Below are 25,531 nucleotides of genomic sequence, written 5' to 3'. Positions count from 1 at the left end.
CTAGAGAATCTTCTTGCAGACATAGAAGGAGGAGTTCACCCCCTAATTCAGAACAGGAGTTTCCCCTTCTTGCCTGGAGAGTGTCAGGAGATCCAATGAAATCTCAGGACGTTTGCAACATCTGCAACTCTCCTCAGAGAGTCTTGGGCCCCAGGCACTCACTACAGATGTAACAACATATGGAGAATCTGGGTACGTTGGTGCCTGGAAAAGAACCTGGATTCCTCGGAAGCACCTATTGTTGACATAGTTAACTTCCTTGTTAAACAATTTGATAAAGGCCTCAGCTATAGAACTATCAATTGCTATAGATAGGCTATTTCTGCTTGTCATGTCCTTGTCAATGGTAAAACGGTAGATAAAAATGTCATTGTTTGTAGAGTGATGAAAACCATTTGTTCAAGAAGTCCTCCTAAACCTAAATATCAAAGTGTTTGGGATGTCAAACTAATCCTTGATCTTTTCAATAACTGGCCTGTTAATACTCTCCTCAATAAAAAAAAACCTTTACATTAAGCTGGCTACTCTACTATGCCTAATCTCATGTAGAAGGGTCTCTGATGTCAAAGCCAGGGCCGGACTGACTACCGGGTAGTTTGGAATGCTGCAGAGCTGGGGGCTGATTTTACCTGGTGGGGGCTGATTTCGTTCATGGAGACCTACGTGTGCTTTGAAATAATTAAAGCTAAACAAATTTCGTTTAGCACACGCAGGTCTCCATGAACGAAATCAGCCCCCAGCTCAGCAGCATTCCAAACTGCCCGGTAGCCAGTCCGGCCCTGGTCAAAGCCCTGGAGATTACGAATAAGTCTATCTTTTAACATGTTCAGAGTCAAATTTGAGATTAATAGAAGAACAAAGAAAATGTATGATTCAATCTTTTGCCCACGTTTTGATTTATGTCCAAATCTTTGCTTTGTGGACTGCATGAGAGAGTATGATCGCATAATGTTTGCTCTTTGCCCTCAGGATGTTAACCAATTACTTATATCCTTTGTTAAACCCCACAAAGGCATAACCTCGACCTCTATTGCTTGATGGGTTAAGACTGTTATGAGTTTAGCAGGTATTGACGTAAAGAAATTTCAAGCTCAATCCCTTAGAGGAATGCTATGGCCTGTAAATCTCTCTGGTCTGTAGGTAAGTTGGACGACATTCTCAAAGCTGCTGACTGGTCAAATGCTAGTACCTTTGCACGTCATTATTGCAAGCCTATTGAACATATGTCTGATGTTGTTTTACAAAGCTACCAACATGCATAATGTAGCCTCCGTTCTTGTAATGAAATTGCGATTGTCATATTAACATGACTAGAGAATCTGGATTTCATTAAAGACACGGAGGATGACATTATCCCTCCCATCCCACCCCTTGGTGGTCTTACAATGATTTAATCCTGTTTTTGTTACAGTTTATTACTGTACTTTTTATTAACAGTACTTGTTTCATCTCTTGTTCCTTTTAGCTTGATAAGCTTGACACTATTTTTTACGTTCAAGAGATATTTACTTCCTTCTCTTTTCAGGTAACGCTCCTTAACTGTGTGTCGTCTGGCCTTTGGTTTTACATTCGCTCTTCCTTCTCCTTCATCCAGCTCATCAGAAGATCATTTTGTTGTTTCAAGTTTCATGAACTAATTTTCCTCCACAATTAAAAGATGCAGATTGTTGATGGCTCATGCCTTTCATGTGTTGCTATTGTTCTATTCTGGAACCTTTTAATATTGTGATGTAAGCAGCTGCTTGGACTGCATTAAAAGAATAATACATAATGTCAGCCTCCGTGTCTTTAGTGAAATCCTGATTCTCTAGTCATGTTAATATGAGAATCGCAATTCTTGTTGTGCATGGAAAGTTTTGCGGTGATCCATCAAGCAGGGGTGACAAAAGTCTGTTTTCCATGTTAATTGCTATAGATATTGTAGATACAATTACTGACCAAACTGGTGAACGGACTTACAACTAGAGCGATAATAGTCTTACTTATGACAAAAGTATGCACATTTGAAGCCATGTTTATTGAATCAAACTGGTGAAACTTAAAACAAATAATTTAGAAAGGAAAAAGATGAGGGGGTTATGTTTGTCATAGAAATTATGGTTAGTGCTGTAAAAAGAAAATTAGGACACATTTTATGTGAGATCTCAAATAATTTCCTCTTCTATTTCATTAAAACATTCTGACATGGACACTGAAACATGCATTTCCAACAACAGCAGCAAACTGTCAGTTAACTCCCAACTCATCAGCAGCTTTCCTACAGTGTTCCAATGTGCAACTAGAGTGCTAACATTCTGAATGTCTGCCAAATCAGTAGCAAATCTGAATCCAATCTTGATCAAATTGAAGTGGAAAACTGAAAGCATTTTCTACTGAGGACACTGCAGTAAATGAGGAAATTAGGTAGCTTCATAAAAAGTCTCCCAAGATGGCCACCAGAGAAAAAAGAGCCCAAATGTTGCAAAAATATCTCCCAAAGGTAGCCCAAGTATAGCCCAATGACAGAAGTACGAAAAAACACCCAATTATTTTTGTCTTTTGCAGTTATATATAGGATAGACTTGACCCGAAGGTTTTAGAGTGCTTTACATGAGCATCAGTTACATTACACAAGGACACATTCATTTTGGTTTTAGGCATTGGGAGATTAAAAGATTTGCCCAGTGTGCAGCTCTGGCCGTAACTCCACATTCTCTCCTTTAAGTGTAACATATAATCAAGTGATCCACTGGATACAAAAACATAAAGATAGGAAATTATTTTAAAGTGCTTTGTCGCTATTTGAGAACTCAGAAATGTTTTAGGTCTCGCCTACTCAGCGCACATGCGCTGCATAGGAGGGCCTTTAGCCGTTGCTCTGCTCAATTTCAAGCACACACTCGTGCTTGTGGCAGGATCAACCTTGCTGGAGTGAGCAGCGGGGTGCATGCTAATTGGCTGATGCTTGCTCCCGCAAGGCGGATGGTACCACAAGCACAAGTGTGCTTAAGAACAGCTGTATTAGTCTTTCCCTCGTGCACCGCTCTCTCTCCTGAAACCAGCTGCTGTTACACTTTTAGCATTAGACATTCCCTCATGCACTCTCTCTTTTTATTTTTTATTCCGCCCCTCATTCACTCTGTCTTTTGCTAGCACTCTCTCTCGCTATTTCTCTTTTTTCGTATTCCCCCTCTCATTCACTTTATCTTTTGCTTGCAATCTGTCTCTTGCTGTCTCTCTTTTTTTTGTATTCCCCCTCAGGATAAGGCAACAACGACATAATTTACTAACACTGCTTAAATGTACTTGTGTTACTTAGCATAAAATTCATGTGCATGCATTTTGTTATTTATAAGCGCTTTTGAAAATTTTATGGAACTTTGAAACAATGCCAAAGCTGTGGTTCAAATAAATCTTCAACTGCAAGACAGCAGTTAAACAACTCTTTAGCAAAAAAGACCAATTTTTTTAAGTTGGAGGCATTGCTTTGTGCTGTTGTGTTTGTAAAAGTCTCTGGGAGTTTTGTATACATTATGCTTTAAAGAAAATAAAACTGTGTTAAAGTTCAACATGGAGGAACAGGTTATGTCTTTTTCTTTTAGTGTAATTTTATTATCTTATTCGTGGTTTTTGCTTTGCCCATCTGATCTTTCTGCAAAGGGTTTATGAGTTGTGGCAAAATGGGCACGCATTTCTATCTTAAGGTCTCTATCTTAGGCGACATAAAAAACACCAGTTTTAAGAATTTGGAAAGTATGTGGCTTAACTGTTTGAGCTGCCAACTTTGGAACTGGGCAACTTGGTTTGAGTTTGTGAGTAAGCGTAATATCCTGTAATTGCTGGCAAATAAATTCCTTAGTCGCCCATGCCTACCCAAAAAAAATGCATCCTTGTGTTACGTAACTAGTACTTATGGAAGGGCTCCAATATGTTTATGTTGAGTTTGCACTATTTAAAACTTGATAAAAACAGAATATTGCATCAAGTGCAAACATGCAGATAGCACCGCTTCCCCACAGTTACATTAGAATGCTGAGGTTAGAAGTGTCAGCAGGAAACAGACAGCGGCGCAAATGTGACCCAAGCCAGACATAACCCTCCTCATTTATTCCCATTTCCCCTCAGCAGAGACTTTTGTTTACGATCACTTGCTAATACTCCAATCCCTCCTAAGCCTGTCCTTTCTACTGCCAGACCTTTACCACACTGTTATAAAAGGGGCCTATTTTTAGCCAGAGTATTGCTAAACGCGCATAATAAAACCCTCTAAAAACATTACACATTACATAACACGTAATTGTTATTAAGGAAAAACAAATATTAAACTTATTAGGCTGGTAATTAAAACAAAATAACACATTTAAAGAAAAATACATATGTTCTGCTTCGCTCTACCTAGTAGTGCTTTATTAAGCCAATTTAATTGGATCCTTGGGTGTTTACATGCTTAATTCCCATCTGCCTTCCCTGTATCACACCACCCCATATTACAATTTAACATGTCCACATATTACTTCGCTACCCAAACCAATCGTTTGTTTTAATAACATTAGGGTGATGGAAAAGAGGTAAAAACATAAATTTCCTAGCCTGCAGCCTCAATGTGAGCCCACCTCATAGGCCCCGTGACCTTTTAGTGTGTGTTGTTTTGGGCATTGAGGCCCCACATCTGTTATCCGGCAACTACATTGTTAAGCAATGTTGTGACTTTGGGCACCAGAACTTAGTTTTAAAAACAAATCGTTCATGTACTCTTTCACCAGAATATCATCTATACATATACAATTTTAAATCCATTCATCTATCCATCCATTCTCCCTCCATCCATTTGTTTATTATTTGGAGCATGCATTGTTATAAACATCCTTTAAAACACAGGGGCATATTATCAAGGAGGGCGATAAGAGATTATCGCCGCTTTAGCTGCCATTTTCGGCTGATAAGCGGTAATAATTCTGTCGCCCTATTAGCAAGCTGTCGCTAACAGCAGTTAGCTACAGCTTGTAGGCGATAGCAAGCGGTTTGGGGCCCGCTTTGCATGTCAGCGATATTTATCGCTAATGACATGCAAAGTGAGCGTACCCAACTTGTTAACGACTGAAAGCAGTCGCTAACATCGCTATTGCCTATTATCAACGCAGGTGCAGTGATGGAAATATTCGGGCTAAAAGCGAATATCTCCAAAACCTAATGCCTGCTCAGACCAGTTCTTAGCCATTATATCCAATGGGAGGTGGATATTCTGGCTAAGTCCCCATTGGCGATAATGCGGGAATATCGCTAGATTACCAGCGATATTCCCACATTTCGCCGCTGACGCCGGAAATGTTATCGCATTTGAGATAAACGTTGCTAATAGCACGTTGTCTCTGCGATAAAATCCAGCGATGCACGGCGATAGAAAAAATGTCGCTAAGCTTAGTTAGTGATAAATATCCCCACAGTCTCCTATACAGGCAAGCACCAATAAGCATTTATCCATCAATCTGCACTCATTTTACCATTAAACCGCCCATGCATTAATCATCCATACATTCATACATTCAACTGTTTCCATCACCTAAAGAATTTGTCTGCCCATGCAGGTATCCATCCGTTTTTTTACATAGACTTTTGCTTTCAATTATCCACCTGCCCATAAATGCATGATATTGGCATCACCTCTGGGACCTTATAAGTGTTTAGTTATCCAGCACAATATCCTTGGTGCGACAACATCAAGTGTTGCATGACTAAACACTTATAAGGTCCCAAAGGCGAGACCTATTGGCTATGCCAACGCTTGTTGTTTTTTAGAGCGCTAACTATAATTTCTATGGCAATAAGACCCTCTCAGGGAGGAGGGTGCAGAGGCAACAGGTTGACCACGCTGGGACTGCGAGAGGGGTAGTGGCATCACAATGGACCATGAAGGGAAGGAGAAAGAGGTGCAGAGGCAACAAACCAACCATGCAGGACAGTCAAGAGAGCTGTGGCAATATAAAAACCATTGAGGGCAGAAGGAAGAGGCAGCGGTAGTACAACCATACATGCCAACAGACCTGATTCACGCTGGAGACTCCCGATGTTTTTAAGCCCAAAGGGTTTTATTTTGTCTGTTTCCTGCCAAAAATCCCCTCTTTTTCAAAGTAAGTGAATGGAGAAAATCAATTCACCAAGGTTCTTTCCCCAAATTTCCCTCTTACCAAATTCATACTTTTGACAAGTGAGGCACATTGGATCACGGAAGGCTGGAGGAATGGAGTAGGGACATGGTCTCGAATAGGAGAGGGCAGGAGGGAGATGAGCATGGGAACAAAACTGACCTCATAGTCAGGGGTCTGTGGTTGTAGCAGCACAATAAACCACACAGAGAGAGCAAGATGGCTGTGAAGCACAACGGACCATGGAAGGCATTAGGGAGGGGACAGGGCCATGCACATGGACAACAGAGAACTAGAGAGAAAGAGGCAAGGGCAGCAAGCTGACAATACCGGACAGACAGGAGGGACAGCTGCAGCATAACTGACCATGAAGGGCAGGAGGGATGGAGCAGGAGCACAACAATGAACCAGACAAGACCAGAGGGAGTGGATAGAGGTCTGTACATGGAAAATGAAGGCAGCGTGGAGGTGGTAGGGAAGGCAGCAGCCATCTGACCATGCTAGGCAGGTAGGAGGGGCATTGGCAGCTCAACAGAGCACTCGGAGGAGAGAGGAGGAGCGTAGGCAGGTCCATGGAATATCGTGGGCAAAAAAGGAGGGAGCATGGGCATGCACACAGACATCAGAGGGCATGTGGAGGGCGAAATAGGGGCAGCAAGGTAAGCACAGAGGCTAAGCAGGAGCGCAATGATGGGCATAGAATTGGACAACAGAGGGCATGATGAGTGGACAGGGACATCAAGCTAAATAGAGGGTATTGGCAGTACATCAGACCATGCAGGGCAGGACGGAGGGACTGTAGCATGAACTCGAACAACAGAGGATAGGGAGAAAGGTAGATGTGGCAGCAAATTAACTTTTTAGGGCAGACAGGAAGGGCAGTGGCAGAACAACGGCCACAGAGAGCTGTAATGAGGGAATAGGGACATGGACCTGGACAATGGATGGCAAGGAGGAGGGGGATATGAGTAGCAAGCTTGGGTGGGGCCAGCACAATGCTAGGCCGGGCGCTGCATTCAACCCCCCATGCGGTGCAATGGGAATCTTACTTAAAGTTAAAAAAACTGAAAAATTCCATGAAAAAAACAAAGGTTACACAGATGTTATAGTTAGGAAATTGACTTTTTAAAACTAGAAATTCAATACAAAAACCAAAGGTTACAGGGACATTATATTTAGGCTCAGAATCCACTCGTACAAAACCAGTGAAGTTCAGCAGATTTGACTAATTCCAACATCACAGTTGCTTTGTCTTGTCAAAAGGAGCCCCAGACACTAGCAGGGAGACTCAGTGTGACAGGAATAAAGCCATCCGTATATACATAAACACATATGCTTCTCTCTTCACCAACAAAGAAGTATGTCAAATCCCACTTACACCAATTTAAAGTGCTTTATTCATATCAGAGATAAGCAGGAAGTTGCTCACTGACCCAACACATTTCTGCTCTCCTGGGTCTTGGTTACATGTGAACTCTGTATTTTGAAACTGACCATGTTTTAAAGATATCAGCCGTATTTCTCCATTAGAGTGTGCATGGGGAAAGTACATGACTTTAAAACACAGTCAGTTTCAAAATATAAATATGTGTGTGTGTGTGTGTGTATATATATATATATATATTACCTACTGGCGGTCGCCAGTAGGTATATATAGTTAGGATTTTTTCTCTATGGAACTTTTGAAAATTCTATGTCTAATAACTTTGGCGTTTGTGGACGGAATCGGCTGAAATTTTCAGGAAAATTGCACATTTTGTTTCTGAGCAGCCCCTGAAAATTTGGGGGGGTTTTGTTAAGGAGGGGCCGAGAAAAAAGGGGGGTCCCAAAACGCGTTTTTCCCATTCATATTTCCATAGGGCGTTTGGCCTCACTTTTAGCTCGAACGGCTGAATGGATTTACACGAAACTTGGCAAAATTGTAGGGACTGTTAGCCCGATGTGCCTTTGCTGGGTCTCAATATATGTGCTCCAGTGGATTTTGAGAAATTAACGTTTAAAAAAATTCATATATCTGTGACAGCGTCCCAGATAGCGCTCCAGATCGCGTACTTTTCGCGTAACGGAGCTTTGCGAAGCAAAGCTGATTGGCTCTCCGGCGTCTGTCAACATTCTAAACAGTCCGGAGCGGCCGCCATCTTGTCTCTCGGTAGGATCGAGAGACAAGAGGAGGAGAAAAACGAAGGGGGAATTTAATGAAAGGGGGCAAGGTAGACCCCTCTTGACCCCCTAGGAATGATGTTGGGGTTATTGAAGGGTCCCGTGGGGAAAATAAAAAAAATTTGATTTTTCACGGTAGAAGCGCTTCCCGGTTCGCGACCGGGCCGCAAAATGGAAGCGAAATGGGAATTCGCCATTTTGTGTTTCGGTTTAATTAAATTACAGGGTATAAGGGGGTACGGGAGACGTATCCTGACCCCTTATGTTTTCTGAGGGTGGCTGAGGAGGCTCATATATGTTGATACATGTCTTCCAGCGGCTGTGCGTGAGCGTTTTTTTTTTTTTTGCTGCGTGACGTCTGTTAACGTTCGATTTGATGGAAATCAGGAACTGTTGACCGCCATTTTGTCACTGCGAGTAAATATTTTGTTAAAAATAATTGTTATAAATTAATCTGTATTGATAAATATTGTCTGCGCCATCTTGCCTTTTTTGCAATGCCACACTTTTGCTGAGCACGGCAGCCATTTAGATGCCTTGACCAGACCCACTCTCTGCACGCCGCCGATCCTCAGCATGGCTCCCCACCCCCGCAAGCATCTCCCCCACGCACTGGTCACCCCCGCTCTCTCTCTCATGCATGGGCCAGAAACCTCCTCCCATCTGCGCTGTTCTTCTCTGAGAATCACACCCTGTGCCCGCCGACACCTCCCTTTCACCCTATTCACTACCACACCCTCTGACACTCCTCTTCCTCTGTGTCCGATTGTCCAGGCCGGTCCCAGGCTATCACCTAGCCCTGCAGATGTAGTTTATGGCCCCAGCTGTAGAGAATCACCCCTCTTCAAAGGAGTTACAGTAGATCAAGGCCCCCACCCGATGAGATCCGTCACACCACACGCGTTCCTACTATCTGATAACCATCCTGTATTGTGCTTGGGGAGGGGATTCTCACTGTGAGGGTGTGTGGGTCCGAGCCTGAAGCGAAAGATTCCAGGGATGCCTCTTTGTACATCAAAGTTTTTACAATTATGTGTCACATTAAAAATATATAGCACTCCAACAAAGTAGTAGGATTATAACACTTTAATAACTTATAAATATATACAACGCAACAAAAACAGTAAATACATTTAAACATTTTTTTGAAAAAAGAAGCAACAATGGTCGGTAGCTGTGTTTTGTGCGAATAGTCCCAAGGCAGCACAACGTGCTGAGTTCTGGACGGTACCCAGGTGATGTTACCTGGGTGCCGCACTGGTTTTTGGTATCCTACAATGCAGCTCCGAAAAATGGCGTGGGGCGTCCCGGGGGGTGCGGGGGGAGGCCTCGTCAGTAGCGGTCTGTTGTGCGAATAGTCCCAAGGCAGCAGAACGCGCTGAGATGTGGATGGCATCCAGGTGATGTCCAGTAAGTTGCCGCACTGGTTTTGGCATCCTACAATGCTGCTCCGAAAAACGGCGTGGGGCGCCCCGGGGGGGGGGGGGGAGGCGGCGTGAACGGGCCTCCCCAGGTGGAGGCTCGTCAGCTGTACTGGGGCGCCCCTTTACCGTTTCAGTTGCCATTCCGCCCGCTTTTGCTACACTGTGCCTCATCTTCCATTCAGCTGTTTATCGCCCGCTCTTGCGGCTACAGCGTCTCGCTCACCATGTAGTTGAGTTGCGCCCACTCTTGCGGTGCAGCGATAGGCGGCTGCCACAGGACTCTTAAAATGGTGGACGGCTCTTCGGATTTGGGCTTGGTCCACTAAAATGGCCCTGGGACACCTTGGAACTCGGACGTCCCCTGAGCCTTGAAGATTTTACAAAAGTCTTGGGGGCCCCCGACTCCTGCAGGCTTCCGGTGGGGAGCGGCTGCCATGATTGCTCGCGGAATGACCACGACGGAGCCACGAGATGGTGGTGCTCTCATGCTGACGCCAGCTTCAGTCTGAAACATCCAGAAACAAGGTGGGGCTTTCATCGCTTGGGAAAAAAAAATGTTTTAATCCAATGAAAAGTGTTATTTTTAGGTCATATGATCAAGTCTTCCATCATTAGGAAACCAAAAGTAAAATGAACCAATGAAAAGTTTTATAAACAAGTCACATGACCTGTTATGCGGCATAGGGCTATAAAAAGCGTAGAAAATCCGTTGGCACGTGAGGCGGCGTCAGTAGCGGACCGATGTGCGAATAGGCCGAAGGCAGCACAACGCGCCAAGATCCGGATGGCACCGAGGTGGTGTCCAGCAAGTTGCCGCACTGGTGTGGCCATCCTACAATGCTGCGCCGAAAGTCGGCGTGGGGCGCCCCGTTGGCCTGTGAGGTCGCGTCAGTCAGTGGGGGCTGTTTGAGGATCTGACTGCATTGGAAAGCAATGTGATGCTGTGCGTCACCCCCAAGATGGAGGCTACTCGGCTGCAGTGGGGCGCCCCTTGGTGTTTCACTCGCTATCCAGCTGAGTTGCGTCCGCACTTGCGTCTACAGTAGGCCGAAGGCAGCACAACGCGCCGAGATCTGGATGGCACCGAGGTGGTGTCCAGCAAGTTGCCGCACTGGTGTGGCCATCCTACAATGCTGCGCCGAAAGTCGGCGTGGGGTGCCCCGTTGGCCTGTGAGGTGGTGTCAGTAGCGGACCGATGTGCGAATAGGCCGAAGGCAGCACAACGCGCCAAGATCCGGATGGCACCGAGGTGGTGTCCAGCAAGTTGCCGCACTGGTGTGGCCATCCTACAATGCTGCGCCGAAAGTCGGCGTGGGGCGCCCCGTTGGCCTGTGAGGTCGCGTCAGTCAGTGGGGGCTGTTTGAGGATCTGACTGCATTGGAAAGCAATGTGATGCTGTGCGTCACCCCCAAGATGGAGGCTCCTCGGCTGCAGTGGGGCGCCCCTTGGTGTTTCACTCGCTATCCAGCTGAGTTGCGTCCACACTTGCGGCTACAGTAGGCCGAAGGCAGCACAACGCGCCGAGATCTGGATGGCACCGAGGTGGTGTCCAGCAAGTTGCCGCACTGGTGTGGCCATCCTACAATGCTGCGCCGAAAGTCGGCGTGGGGTGCCCCGTTGGCCTGTGAGGTGGTGTCAGTAGCGGACCGATGTGTGAATAGGCCGGAACCAGCACAAGGTGCTAAGATCCGGATGGCACAGAGGTGGTGTCATAGTTGAGAGTTCTGAGCAGCGCTTGTAACACTGTCTGAAGCGTATTTGCACCTGCTGCAGCTTTACTATTGCCCTGGTGTGGCCAAAGATCGACCATGACATAGGCGGCCGGCTCCCGGGGTCCGGCGGAACTTTTTCCTTTTCCTTTCTGCATCTTGTCCCACAAATCCGTTTGACCTGAAGACACAACCAGGTCCCTGAATGTGTGCAGGGGGACGCTATTGATTGAATCAAAATGGCGGCTTCACACAAAGCTGACTCAAGCGTTGCTGCTGATGCTATACAGACAAAAACTGTTTTTCAGTTTGTACATTCTTCAGGATTTTTCCATCCAAGGCTGGTTGAGAGTTTGTAGAACAATGGCTTCAGATCTTGCCCGCCCCTCTTTTGACTGATGGTTCTTGTTGCCTATCTCTTCTGTTGTCATTTAACTGAACCTTTTTTGACTGCCGAAAGGGGTTCTGGTCCGACCGCTGGTTGGTGGAGACATTTTGACTATATCCTGGACCTGCCCGGCCTCGCCCAAAATGGCGCCGGTATAAATGGGACTCGTAACTCCTTGTTGTGTACTGGTTGCACAACCTTGATATCACGAGATACGTATGCAGTTTTGAAGCACATGGCGGGCGGGGACGAGAATTGATTGAATATTTCGACATCCCTATTGATATTAAGTTCTGATGTGTTATTGATTACTGTACTATTGAAAGTTCGAATTAACGTCACCCATGGTACTTGCCCGCAAATGTAAACCTAGATAATTTTATTGTAAGTGGCCCTGTCGTATTTTAATTACAAAATGTACATCCACCGATTCCGCAACTGTTAGACACCTTAGTTCTTGCAACCTAATGGCCCGCTCGTTACGTTCCTCTACAGTGTAAATGTCTCCTCATCATATACGATTCCAGTTTGCTCCGTGGCCGGCCCACGTGGTTATAGGCCCGTATTTGTATACTGACATTTTCACAATAAAGGTTTTTAAAACAAAACATGGTAGTAGTATTTACATTGGTAAAGTTTTTAATTTTAGTCACTGTTTTCGAATCAGTAAAAGGCAAGTGAAATAAAGCAGTCCAATTACATGACGGATAAAAGGTATAATACGCAGGAACGCAGTAAAGATAAATGGTCAAGGGCTGTTGTGTTTTCTACTCCTGCAACATAAAGTGATCGATAAGAATCTGATATTCAGGCGTATCGGCGACTAAGACAGCAGGCCGAGCCTCTTTTGCTCAACGGCTCCATCATGGGACGAAGAAACGCCCTTTTTCTCGAAAAAGGAATATATTTTACTTGCAGGACAGTTGTAAATTTTCCGGGAAAGTACATTAGCCTGGAACATTATAACATATATGTTTAAGAAAAAATAATGTTCGAAAGCAATAAAAAGCGTAATTTTTAGGTCATATGACCAAGCCTTTCATCATTAGAATAACACAAGTAAAATGAACCAATGAAAAGTTTTATTAACAAGTCACATGACCTGTTATGCTTACGTTACGCGCTGCGCGCCGCGCCCCGGATCGCTTCCGGGAAGCTGCGCTTCGCGCACCGGAGCACTTCCGGGTGCGCTAACGCGGCGTGTCATATAACGCATTACGCGACAACGTAGGTCCAGAATATAGTCAAAATGTCTCCACCAACCAGCGGTCGGAACACAACCCCTTTCAGCAGTCTAAAAAGTTCTGTTAAATGACAACAGAAGGGACAGGCAACAAGAACCATCAGTCAAAGAGGGGAGGGCAAGTTCTTCCCTACCGGGTCACGTTGGGGCGCTACCGGAACTGATCGAATTGGTAGTCTACAGTGTTTCTGGATGTTTCAGACTGAAGCTGGCGTCAGCATGAGAGCACCACCATCTCGTAGCTCAGTCGTGGCCATTCCACGAGCAATCATGGCAGCCGCTCCCCACCAGAAGCCTGCGGGAGTCGGGGGCCCCCAAGACTTTTGTAGAATCTTCAAGGCTGAGGGGACGCTTTCGAGAATGGGGCCCAAGCCCTAGCAGACAAGCGTCCGAGTTCCAAGGTGTCCCAGGGCCATTTTAGTGGACCACGCCCAAATCTGAAGAGCCGGCCGCAATTTTGAGAGTCCTGTGGCAGCCGCCTATCGCTGCATCGCAAGAGCGGGAGCAATTCAACTACATGGGGAGCGAGACGCTGTAGTCGCAAGAGCGGGCGGTAAACAGCTGAATGGCGGAAGAGGCACAGTGTAGCAAAAGCGGGCGGAATGGCAACTGAAACGGTAAAGGGGCGCCCCACTACAGCGTGTCTTCAGGTCAAACGGATTGTGGGACAAGGTCCAGAATGGAAGAGTCATCAAAAGGCAAAAAGTTCCGCTGGACCCCGGGAGTCGGCCGCCTATGTCGGGGGCGATCTTAGGCCACACTAGGGCAACACGACTTGGGGAGGGGGCAGGAGACAAGCGCCCCCTCCCAGTCCGCGCCACCACACCGTATGTTGAAAATCTGAAGCCATCGTTCTACAAACTCTCAACCAGCCTTGGATGGAAAAATCTTGAAGAATGTACAAACTGAAAACCAGTTTTTGTCTGCATAGCATCAGCAGCAACGCTTGCTATCAGAGTGCATGAGTTTCATGCTCGATCGATTGAGCTAGCCGGATCAGGCAACAAAAAGTATAAAATAGTTCTGTAAATAGTTATTTAATAAAATGTTTTACCCTGTTACTTTGCTGGTGTGTTGTATATATTTATAATATTTGCATAGAGTTTATCGTTATTTTGGGCGGGGTGGGTGGCGGAGCCGAGCTGTCTTGCAGCCATCATGGTGTGGAGCTCAGTTCATCTCACTCGTTTCGTATTTCTCATGAAGGGTTGTTCCTAATGTTTCTATTTTAGCGAGGTCAAAAAGAGATCCCATTAGTGGCCTACTGATTTTGCTCGATTACTTTTGTTTTTTTACACGATTTTTCACTATCTGCAAAGACTAAACAGAGTATTGCGACTCTGTGCTTGTTTGTAAATAGAGAATGAACCAAAGAGAATCAATTCTAAAACAGTAAATGCTTGGATAACAATCAATCAAATGGAGAGACAAGCAGGCACGACGGATTACAACGGGGCAAAGGCCTGCGTTAACTACCCCTCACTATCTGCAAAGAGAGAGTACCACTAAGAGAAAAGGGGGGGGGCAGCGTTCAAAGCACATCAGCGTGCATAAACACGAAATTTTTTTTACCTTTCACAAACTTGACATTTGACAGCTATTGATATATGCTATTAAAAAACCATTGAAATTCACTGAAAAAACCATAGGTTATAGACCATATATAGTTAGGGATTAGCATTTACAAACTAAGAAAATTCACTGAAAAAACCATTGGTTATAGACCATATATAGTTAGGGATTAGCATTTACAAAACCATAATTTACTCGCACAAAACCATTGAAATTCGCATATATAGTTAATTGCAATAACTATATATCGCGCACCCGCAATCCACTGCTGATGATGTCACATATTACATCATTCATGACATGGTCAGTGACATCACTGATGACATCTCAAATGACATCACTGATGACATCACTGACATCTCAAATGTCATCACTAACATCTCAAATGACATCACAGAAAACATCACTGATGACATCAATCATGTGATAATACTATTAACCTCTTCAGACTCAAATATAACCTTAGATACAATCAGTGTAAACAGACACTCATAGACTGTCACTCATCCATGGAGTTACTCACACACCTAGTCAGTCATGCAAAAAATCAATCACACCTCCATTTCCTCAACTATACAGTTATACACACCTTACTTATTCAAACATATACTAACACATATTTACTCTCTTATACAATCCCTGATACAAGTTCACAATGATCCATACAGCCACTCACACATTCACTGGCTCTTATGCACAGTTATTTATATATGTCAACTCTCACATGTGTTGTGTTTTACATATGTACTTACTTTGACATGTAGCACTGATATATCCATTCACTCACCAATACACTCATGCACACAGTCAACCGCCCATACAGCTGTTTCCACATGCACTTCTGAACCCATACATCTAGTGAATCAACTGCTCACACATCTATGCACAGAGTCACACACCTCCCAGCCACTCACACACACACACAGTCTCCCATACAAATACTTGGGCAACCACTTAATAACCCATATAGTTACTCATATAGCTACTGATCAACACATGCAGCAGTTTACAGAACAACAGACATAATGATGCACAAATTAAGACAGTTTAGTCACTAACCCATGCACTCAGTGAGACACATTTAATCTCTCACTCATACAGTCAGTCATGCACCTACTAAATCCTTCATCCAGACACTTATACATCCACTCATTCTTCAATATGTAAGACATATTTTAACTTTACAGAAACATACAGTCACTGGATGATGTCATCAGTGATGTCATCAGTGATGTCACTGACCATGTCATGAATGATGTAATATGTGACATCATCAGCAGTGGATTGCGGGTGCGCGATATATAGTTATTGCAATTAACTATATATGCGAATTTCAATGGTTTTGTGCGAGTAAATTATGGTTTTGTAAATGCTAATCCCTAACTATATATGGTCTATAACCAATGGTTTTTTCAGTGAATATATATATATATATATATACACACACACACACACACACACACAAGCACACGCATATACACACAGAGTGTGTGTGTGTGTGTGTGTGTGTGTGTGTGTATGTGTGACATATATATATAAGCTGCTGCTCGCGTGCTACTCACATGGTGGACAACCTTGGAGCGTGAATATATATATATATATATATATATATATATATATATATATATATATATATATATATATATATATATATATATATATATATATATATATATATCAGACGGGTCATTGCCAATGAGCAGATTCCTTCACTATTTTGGGCTTTGTACCCTTGTCCCTCTCTCCATATGTTTTGTAGTGAGTGAGAGAGAGAAAGAGAGAGAGAGAGAGAGAGAGAGAGAGAGAGAGAGAGAGAGAGAGAGAGAGAGAGAAAGAGAGAAAATACTTCATCACCAAGTCCTCTATATTCACTACAAAACATACAGAGAGAGGGAAGGGTACAAAGCCCAAAATAGTGAGCAAATCTTCTTGTTGGCAATGACCCGTCTGTAACCTCCTCCTCCTCCCTAAAATAAAGTCCAGTTTGTGCTTCCAGTACCTGTAGAAATGGGTACCATCTCTACTATCTAGCAAGAGTCGTGAAAGTTTTCAGAAAAGGACAATGATGAATTCTACTGCTTTTGTACCCTGAACATCTCTGTATGTGCGTGTGTGTGTGGGGGGGGGGGGGGGGGGGTGTGCGTGCGCATGTGTGTGTGCACGCGCGATCGCAGACACGCGCACTATGAGTAAGATGACGTGTGTCTGGATTACAGAAAGAGGGAGAGAAAGTCAGAGAAGCATAGAAAGAGAAAAATCCAGAAACGAGGAAAGTACATGTACAGTTGTCCATTTTAAGTTATGAGATGTCTGAGGGACACGTCTTGTTGGTGATAATGAGAATGTACAATATTTGCAAAGTTTTATCCTCTTCGAGGCTCATGACGAGCTGAGCTCGTCATGAGCCACGGCGCTCCGTGCTCATGATGAGCTCAGCTCATCATGAGCCGTGGAACTCTCACATGCGGGGATAATTCCCCTGCTGTGCAGAGCGTTCCACGGGAACGGGTGTGGCCGTGACGAGCTGAGTACGTCATGAGCACAGTAGCGCCGTGCCTCATGATGAGCTCAGCTCGTCATGAGCATGGGGCCGCTGTGCACGCCCCCTCCCCCAAGCACAGCGGGGGATTAACCCCTGCAGCGAAGGGGTTAATTATTTTTTTTATTATTCCTTTTTGCAACATTGCTCATAGTACACAAAATACATTTTGTCCGTATCCCGAGAAACTTGTTTACTCAATGTTACGCTTTGCAACAAATTGACGCACAAGAAACCAGTCTGACACTGAGACTGATTCGAGGAGAAAATATCTTTTGGCTAGGCACTTTACACACAAACTAGATTTTAGCAGAAAACTATCACGCAAAATGTTGTGTCATGAAAAATTGCAAAATGTTGAATTGCGACGGTTAAGTAATGTTCAGCATGGGCAAGAATGGCTATTGCAAAGATGTCTACATCATCCCGTCATGTAGCAGTGCAGAAAATCCAAACAATAATTGATGACCTAAAGTGAGGCAGGTGAACTCAAGAACAACAGCAACATACCTGTGAGCAAATTAGTACCTTCGTTTAACTCTCTTTCTTGTATGGAGGGGGGAAAGTCGACCACTCCGTGTCCTAAAAGGATATTATGGAAAGTAATTATTCACAAAGTTAATGAGTGCTCCGTTCTTTTTTCTGAACAAACACTGCGCCGTATTCATATTAGCTAAGATTATTACAGTAGCAATCAAGCGTTCCCCTATTTTAAATTGTTTTTTGTTATTGCTCCACTGCTACCAATTTAGGAGCACATTGGGGAACAGATAACTAGGATGCAACAAACGTGGTGTCGGCAGCCTGACCCTTTATGGCACGTGGCCTGGAACCAGCAGTTAGAAGGTGTTTTATATTCCAGATTGCTTGATGCGCATCTGCTGAAGACGCCTAATGTACTGGGCAAATATTGGATTTGTTTGTTCGTTTTACTGATATCCGAATTCTCTTCATGCAGAGCCCACAACCCAGGAAACAAGCCTTGGGTCGTTGGGCGCCACATTGAACTCCAACAACGACATAAAACAAACAGATGCTGCATTTCTACAAGCGTTGTCACACAGCAGTATTTCGATTGATCCCATCTGCTGTGTGACTGCTGCCAGAATCCCAGGATACATCACAAATTGATCTGCATCCGTCTTTCCACCTGTGTACACCTCCCTCAGCCATTGCCAATGACTGCGGCATGGTCCCTAAGTGCATCTTTTTAGGTCTGTTTCCGGTCTGCTTCCATTCAGAGAGCACAGACACACTGGGGCTGCTTGTGTTGTGGGCCTATGGTGATAAGTTCACTATTAATTTTACAATTTCCTGTGACACGCAAAATCTGGTGTCAAATAGAATTCCCTGAGGTTAACATCTTTCTTTAGCCCAATATCAATTCCTTGACTACTCAGAGATCATCAAACTGCATATCACTGTCAACCAGTAGAGTACCTCTGATGCAATGAGAGTAGAGGTGACTCTCCCCCAGGCAAAGAGCAGATTGCCAATTCCTAGACATCACTATATGTCACTGCACTTAGTGCAGAATGCCTATGGAAGATTAACAGGAGTATCTCACGGAGAGATGTAGAGCACTTGTGCAAAGATGTGGGATCCCAGGTCCCTGGAGCTCTAGTACATTCCAGAACGAAAGTTCCCGGATCATAAGAATCCGGATGTATGTTGAATGAAGTGTCTGCAAAAATATTGTGCTACCAGAATATAGGTATATATGTGAAGTTAAGAATAATAAATCTATGCTTACTTATATAAATTTACCTTTGCGATATTTTGGTCTTTGATGTTTTGACCATGATAATCTGATAGTTTAAGATTTCTGCAGCCGATATTAATGTGGAATATTAAAAATCCATTACATGCATGAACACTAACTTTCCGTCCTGAACACTACCTTTGCTCCTTTCTCTCGTCATATCCATGTAGCATTTACTCTTTCTGCCAGAGGACAGTTGAAGGGAAATTGTGACTTAGCTATCCTACAATACTGCTTTATGTACTTACAGAAAATATTAGCTTTACCACTCTTGTAAAAAGGTATGTACATGTTCTCTGTAACAAATCCATAAAACAGTTTCAACACAAAATAGTAATCCTTTGCAGGACACTGATCTACCAGTAAAGCCTCGCTTTGACTTCGGAAGCTCCACTTGTGTTGAGTGACGAAGTGTTAGCAGAAGAGTTAGAATAACATGACCATACCCCAAATAGTACTTGGGAACATTGGGATAAGACATTAGAACCGTTCCTCGCGAGAGAGGAGCAAAACAGTGTGCAAACCCACATCACAACAAAATGCAAATATCTGCAAATGAACAGAGCAAATATTTGATGATATATCAGAATTGGGAAAGCACAAATGTAGCAATTTTTTTGTAATTCTAAAGTGTGGTGGAAACAAAAAATGAAATATGAGCATAACAACTCTACTTTATGGCACTCCACTCTACGACACTCCACGCTATAACAGTCCACAAAACTCTGCACCACTCCACTCTACACCCTTTCACTCTATGCCATTTCAATCTATGACAGTCCACTCTATGACATTCCACTCTATGACACTCTATGCTATTCTGCACCACTTCACTCAACGCCACACCATGCCATGCCACTTTTCTCCACTGTACGCCACTCCATCTTATGCCGCTCCACTCTATGCTATGTCACTCTACCCAAGTCCACTCCACTCCACTCCACTTTACTCCACTATATGCTACGGAACTCTGACAGTTCACTCTATGCCCATCCACTCTACTCTACTCCACCCTATGCTGCTCCATTCTGTGCCACTCTATGCCACTCCACTCTTCACCACTTCACTCTACTCCAGTATGTGCTGCTCCACTCTACGCCACTCCATGACACTTTACTCCTCTCTAAGACACTCACCTACACTCCACTCTTTGCCACTCCACTCTATGTCCCTTCACTCTATGGCCCACCACTCCACTCTACGACACTCCACTCAACCACACTCCATGCTATTCTTCACCATTCTATGCCCTTTTACACCCCTCAACTCTGTGTCTCTCTACTCTACAACCCTCCACTCTACGACCTTCCTCTCTTTGACCCTACACTCTATGACACTCCATGCCAGTCTACGACACTCCACTCTACTCTACAACACTCCATACCACTCTAAACCCCCCACTCTACGAACCTCCACTGTACGATCTCCATTGTACGACACTCTAATCCATTTAATGACACTCTACTGTATTACACTTCACTCTATGACTCTTATACACTTTACTCCACTCTGTGCCATGCCACTCTACAACACTCTACTCCACTACTCCAAATTACACCACTCAACTGTACGCCCCTCTATGCCACGCAATTCTATGACACTCCATGCCACTCCACTCTACAACACTCTGCTCCACTCTACAACACTCTACTCTACTCCACTACTCCACTCTACACCACTCCACTACTACACTCCATGCCACTCCACTCTACAACATTCTTCTCTGCTCTTTGCCCCTTGACTCTGCACCTCTTCACTCTATGACAGTTTACTTCACTCTACGCCACGCCATTCCATTATACTCTACGCCACTTAATTTTACTCTATGACAATTTACTTCACTCTACGCTATGCCACTATACTCTATATCTCTTCACTCTACAATACTTCACGTTACAACACTCCACTTTGCAACATTTAACTCTACAACCCTCTACTCCACTCTATGCAGCCCCACTTTACGACACTCTACTTAACTCCACTCTATCACACTTTACTCCACTCTACACGGCTTCCTCTATGCCACTTTACTCCATTCTACACCACTCCATTTTACTTCACTCCACTCTACTCTAAGACACACTACTCTAATCTACTTCGCTCATCTCCACTATTCCTCTCTACACCACTCCACTGTGCTTCACTCAATGCCACTGCACTCCATGGCACACTAATTCAGTTTATGACCCTCCACTATACACCCCACCACTCTACGTTTCTCCACTTCCCTCCGCTCTATGCTACTCTACTCCACCCCACACCACTCTCCTCCATTCTACACCACTCTTCTACAAGTCACTCTACTCCACAACACTCCACGAAGCTTCCCTCCTTGACACTCCACAACACTCAATAATACTCAACTCCACCCTTTCCCACTCCACTCTATGATACTGCATACCACAGCACTTTAATTATCCTGCACAGCAGCCACACTGGTGTATAATATAGTTAAAACACATCAGCAAGCTAATAGCTCTCGCATAGGTCAGACCTATTGGCTGTGCCAATGCTTTTTTCATTTATGTGGACACCATACACAACATGGCCACTGTGGGTAGCAAAACACTATCGATGTCTCCCGCCCATTGAGAGGAAGCTCCCAAGGCACCATGGATATTAAGTAGACACTTTCTTAAAACAAGCCACTGCATGTGAGGATTGTAAATGGACGGTATTAAAAAATGTGGGCCAGTCCATCATGCTACCAAAACATGCTGTGCTAATAGCATTGTGTGGTTTCAATGGAATTGTACCAGCCTTGTCCAAAGAAGCACTTTTGGTGAAAAATTGCCGACCCAAAAATTTGGCAACGGGCACAACAAAAATCAAATAAGGTCAATATGCTTTTTAAAGACAATTTTCTGATCTGATCAGTTACTCTTTTTACTTTTACAATTTTGTATGTAGAGTGATCAAGATGTATTTTTTATCCCATTTAAACTATTTTCAAGCTTATTGAAATAAACTATTGTATTAAAAAGCAAAAAACTATTTTAGTTCTACTTTGTTTATATATTTTTTGCACTACCACCAAGTCTTTCTATGGTGTAACTTTCCAATGAAAAACCGATTGCCTTTGTTTCAGTATTTTCAATTTTGACTTGACTTAGTGAAACTGTAAATTTTGCACCGGAGTTTTTAATGAGCTTGAAATAATGTGCGTTGTTGAAGAAATGTTTTACAACTAACCATGGGCCATATTTACAATGAAGTAATGCAACGTGGTGTTGCAAGCCATCCGGCTAAGCCGCTCTGTGTTACTTTTGGAGCAATGGGATCCGTCATATTTATACCAATATGATGTATCCCTGAGTTCTGCCCTGAACTGGCTCACAATTGGCTGCCATGATCCAACACAGGTACCCTTGCAGCACCAGAGGTATTTTCCTCTTTGTACGCATGCTGCAGAATGCTGCACGCATAGAAAGAGGAAAAAATGAGGAGAAACGTAAAGTATTTCTCCACCCACAGAAACACTCATGGCTGTTTTGACAAGTACACGAAAAGCCACACAGGGTGGCTTTACGTGTTCTTGTGAATATAGAGCACCACACTGCACCACTGATGCGTCACAAAAAGTGACGCGCCGGTAGTGCAAGGGACTTGTAAATATGCCCCCATGTTTTTTGTTTGCGGAGACAAGTGAGACTATTATTTGATTTTCAGAGAAAACAAAATGTAAAGATGCTGGGGCAGATTTATGTTGGACTTGAGCCACGTTTGCGTCACGCAACGGCGGCGTAAACGTGGCGCATCCCTGCAACCCATTTACAACGTGACGCATCTAGGCAGATGCGTCATGTTGTAAAGCCCTGCGCCGCATGTGGGCGTTCCGGCGCAGTGTGGGCGTTCCGGGGAAGGTGCGCCTCGCAAAAGTGGCTGAGTGAAATCTACAAAATTTCACTCAGTCACTTTCAGGCCAATGCTGCGTCAAAACCCTGCGCCTGCTTGAAGCAGGCGTAAGGCTTGACGCAGCATTGGACAGATAGGGCACCCCCGAGCCTTGCTGGAGCTGCGTCGCGCTCGCGACGCAACTCCAGCAATGCGCCACCTTTACGGCATAGATGCGTCACGCATCTGTGCCGTTTTTGCCCCATGGTGCGCCGCATTGTAAATGTGGCGCATCATGGGTGCGGAGCTGCGGCACACAATAACTGGCGCATCCCTGGGGATGCGCCAGTTATTGTAAATCTGCCCCGCTGTTTCTCAGAGAACTTCCCCACAACCAGTGTTATTTATTTATAATATTTTTGTTTGTTGTACTAGCTTGGCCCACTGGAATTTAGCACATCTTAAAATAAAATACAACTTCACAAAACAGAAAATTTGGATTTTTCCCAATTCCACCCGCGGTACACCCATCATTAGCTCTCCTGGAATAGCAGGGAATGCTATATATCCTGGCTTTTGTGGATTGGCAGAGTAGAAAGGTTGCTTCAGGCTGTGGTAGAGGATCCTCTTACAAGCAAATGCATAGATCTCATTCTGAAATATTAACAAAAGCGCCATGATAGCAGGTCAGCAATGAGGTGCATTGACTGGGATTTAGAGCTAGTAATGAAATAATAAGCATGTGCAGTAAGTGAAAATTGGAGTGCATTGGCAGAGGTGTAGTGAGGAAATATAAATTTTGTGATCGATTGTGTCCCCTATCTTGGACCCCACCGACTCCGTGTACACGCTACAAGTACATGTAAGTTCCCTCCCCTTCAAGCTATAAAGACGCAAATACATTTGCGTCCAACGTTAACATGTCCTCTTTCAGATCCACCATGAATGGGTCGAATAGTCCGTTCCTAAATATGCTATGCCAACGTCTTTATGTAGTGCACTTTACACGTTTTCAGCTTTGGCGAAGTAGGCCCTGAAAATCTGCCATCGAGCCTTCTCCTGCCTTCTGGCTCTGAATCTCAAAACTGGGCTTGCATCTGTACCCGTGACCTCTGCCTTACTTCCTGTGCGGCTAACGGTGCTTGGCCCAGCCTGTTGCCTGCCAAGACTGTATTCAACCTTCGAATTATCTGCTCCACTCCTCGAAAATACATTCCTGTCTAGTAGTTTCATGTCAACATCCTTCCAGCTGCAGAGCAAAGGGCTTGGCCTCACTGTCTCTATGCAAGTAATTCATGGCTCTGTTTCCATGGTAGGCCCATGCCCTCCCTCGCACCCCTCGCATCTCATGCAGACACGTAGACGCTCATACACGCACTCACAGTCAGTATAGAATAGCCTCTTGTCCGAGAGACCTTTCCCTTCCAGATAATACAGTTCCTTAAACATGAGATATTAGATACGATTTGGGATTAGGTTGATCTGACATCCAGACATCTGTCTCCACATGTAGGGCTAAATGTCAAGTCCCCCTTCACCCCTCAAGTTACACGTACATTACACGTCATACTGCTGCGCACGCATCTCTGCCATATATTTTTGCTGACACCGCCGGATTCACTCCTGGATCCGCCTACTTGTGACATCATGATAAATGACGTTCTTGTTCACGCCTTCATGCACGCCTATTGTAACGCCTTTTTGTATTACGTACATGCACTCTTATCTCTCTTCTCAGCTGTTACGCCTCCTGCATATGCCTGTACTGTAATGCATTGACTATATATATGAATGCCTGTCAATAATGTATTGTCGCATACTTGCATACTCGCATATTACCATTGACTCTGTCAGTCTGTCCCTTCCCGAACCTGCGTGGTGACGGAACGGTATGCCACCTTGGCTCGAGCCAATATGCTGATCACCCAATTCCTTTTATAGGAATAAAACCCTTTTTGAGAAACCTCAAATATCACGGATTTTGCCTCTTATTTATTATGAGTTATTCTTATTGACTTTACCGCATAGAAATTCAGTACCAGGTAATTAATTTTACCACATAATTGGTGCCCGAATAGGGACCCCTCCCCCCTCTCACCCGCCGGAGGTGCTTTGCAGGCTTAGCCCCCTGCCACAGCCGGACGGAAACTACGCGTACCCGCAGGATTTCCTGTATCTCCCTCGGGCCAATGGAGGTGACTGAGGCCGCGATCGACACCCAGACGAGGCGGTGAGAAGTGCGGAGGATCCCGACCAGAGCCTAGCTGAGAGAGCAAGATCCGAGGTATACGGAGGCCCACCAGGTTCCGAAGTTCCGAAGTATCTGCGTCACGAGTCGAGTCCGAATCCAGTCCGAATCCAGTCGAGTCCAGTCCAGGGTTTCCGAGGCCTTCTGTTTCCGTGCTTCCCGGTGAGTACCGTTGCTGGGGACGCATCTAGACGTGCGCATTAGTTTGTGCCGGTCAAGACAGGTTTGGGTACACAGACCTGGTCTGCACTGTTTTAGACAGTGTATCTGTACTGTTTAGCAGTATATCCAGTCTGCACTGTTGAGCAGTGTATCTAGTATTATGCAGTTAGCTAGTTACATTCTAATTGTTATCATTCATGTCAAAATGTTTTAAAGTGTCTCGAAATGTCGTGGTATGAGTGATTGTTCGATCGTCATTATTGTGATTATTGTGTTCATTGTGTTCATATCTGAGTAAGCACTAAGTAGCCAGATTTTTTTTAAGATGCCGTTGTTCTCCAAATTAAGACAGATAAAGACTAGAAAAG

This window comes from Lissotriton vulgaris, chromosome 2_1, assembly GCF_964263255.1.
Source record: "Lissotriton vulgaris chromosome 2_1, aLisVul1.2, whole genome shotgun sequence".
Classification (NCBI taxonomy): domain Eukaryota; kingdom Metazoa; phylum Chordata; class Amphibia; order Caudata; family Salamandridae; genus Lissotriton; species Lissotriton vulgaris.
Note: the sequence above shows the minus strand (reverse complement) of the source record.